The following is a 2,127-nucleotide window of genomic DNA, read 5'->3' as shown; positions in this document are numbered from 1 at the left end:
GAGCTGAGGCTTCTCTTGGAGTTGAACACCAAGTTATAACGTGTTTTGGGCGTTCAACTCCGGGTTGTGATGTGTTTCTGGCGTTTAACTCCAGACAGCAGCAAGTACTTGGCGTTGAGCGCCACTTTACGTCGTCAATTCCCGAATAAAGTATGGACTATTATATATTTCTGGAAAGCTCTGGATGTCTACTTTCCAACGTCGTTGAGAGCGCGCCATTTGGAGTTCTGTAGCTCCAGAAAAGCTATTTTGAGTGCAGAGAGGTCAGATTCCAACAGCATCAGCAGTCCTTTGTCAGCCTCCTATCAGAGTTTTGCTCAAGTCCCTCAATTTCAGCCAGAAATTACCTGAAATCACAGAAAAACACATAAACTCATAGTAAAGTCCAGAAATGTGAATTTAACATAAAAAACTAATGAAAACATCCCTGAAAGTAGCTTAAACTTACTAAAAACTATCTAAAAACAATGCCAAAAAGCGTATAAATTATCCGCTCATCAACATACAAAGTTTACCAACAGAAGCTGCCATCATGGGCCTCATAAATGGCCTACGAGAAGGACCATTCAGCCAATCTATATCAAAGAGATACCCGACATCCCTAGACGAAGTACAAGAACGGGCGCAGAAGTACATCAACCTGGAGGAAAATTCTCGACTTGGCGAAGCCTCAAGGTCCGGTTCTGCCTACCGAGATAAAGAATCCAAGAAAAAGGATGATTGCTCCGGAGAGAAAATCAAAAAATATCATAACTACACCCCTCTTAGGGTATCCTTGGTTGATGTTTACAAAGAAGTCTGCCATACGGAGAAAATTCCTCCAGCTCGGCCACTTAAAGGCAAAAGAGGAGGAGGAAATTGGAATGAATACTATGAATATCACCGACTTCGAGGGCATTCCACCAACGAATGCTTCGACTTGAAAAATGTCATAGAAAAATTAGTAAGAGAAGGAAAGCTAGATCGGTTTTTGGCCAATCGGGACGAAGAACCAAGAAAAAGAAGAAGGGATGAGGAAGTCGGACGATCTGAACGATCACCTCGCACACCGGAAAGACACGTTCACATAATACACGGCGGATTTACTGGGGGAGGAATCTCCAAATCATCCTGCAAGCGATACCTCAAAGAGGTATATCATGTCGAAGGAAAGAAGGAAGCGTCGGACATCCCAGCAATCACGTTTACCAAGGAAGATGCATCCGGAATCATCTCGGGACACAACGACCCCATGGTCATCACGATCATACTAGCAAACACCAACCTCCTCCGTACACTAATTGACCAGGGAAGCTCTGCAGACATCTTATTCAAAACTGCCTTCGACAAGCTCGGCCTAAAAGAAAAAGAGCTAAGAGCATACCCGAACAGCCTGTTCGGACTTGGAGATATCCCAGTTCAACCGTTGGGATACGTATCGCTGCATACAACCTTCGGGAAAGGGAACCAATCCAAAACACTCAAGATAGACTACATCGTGGTCGACGTAAGCTCAACCTACAATGCCCTGATAGGTCGGACAACGTTAAATCAACTCGGCGCAATAGTTTCAACTCCGCATCTCTGTATGAAATTCCCAACTACAGAAGGGATAGCTACAATAAAAGCAGATCAAAAGATGGCGCGTCGCTGTTACAACGAAAGTCTAAACCTCCGAGGCGAAGGAAGAGAGTTCCACACAATCAAACTCGGTGGAGTTCAGAGACGAGAAGAGCTCCGACCACGACCCGAAGGAGAAGTCGAAAGAGTCCAGACTGGAGACACCTTGGATAAAACAACTAATATTGGCACGATCCTGAAAGGAGACGCAAAAGAATCGCTGATACAGTTTCTGCGAGATAACATTGATCTCTTCGCATGGAAAGCTGCCGACATGCCGGGCATAGATCCCGAACTAATGAGCCACAAGTTGGCAGTCTACCCGGGATCCCGACTGATACAACAAAGATGAAGAAAACTCGAACCAGAACGATCTCAAGCTGTAGAAGAACAAGTACAAGCACTACTAGAGGCAGGATTCATAAGAGAAGTTAAATACCCACTATGGCTAGCAAATGTCGTCTTGGTGAAAAAATCAAATAGGAAGTGGCAAATGTGCACCGACTACACCGACCTCAACAAAGCCTG

The sequence above is a fragment of the Arachis duranensis genome, chromosome 1, assembly GCF_000817695.3.
Source record: "Arachis duranensis cultivar V14167 chromosome 1, aradu.V14167.gnm2.J7QH, whole genome shotgun sequence".
NCBI classification, from domain to species: Eukaryota; Viridiplantae; Streptophyta; class Magnoliopsida; order Fabales; family Fabaceae; genus Arachis; species Arachis duranensis.
The sequence above is the reverse complement of the archived record's forward strand: the minus strand, read 5'-3'. Positions refer to the sequence as shown.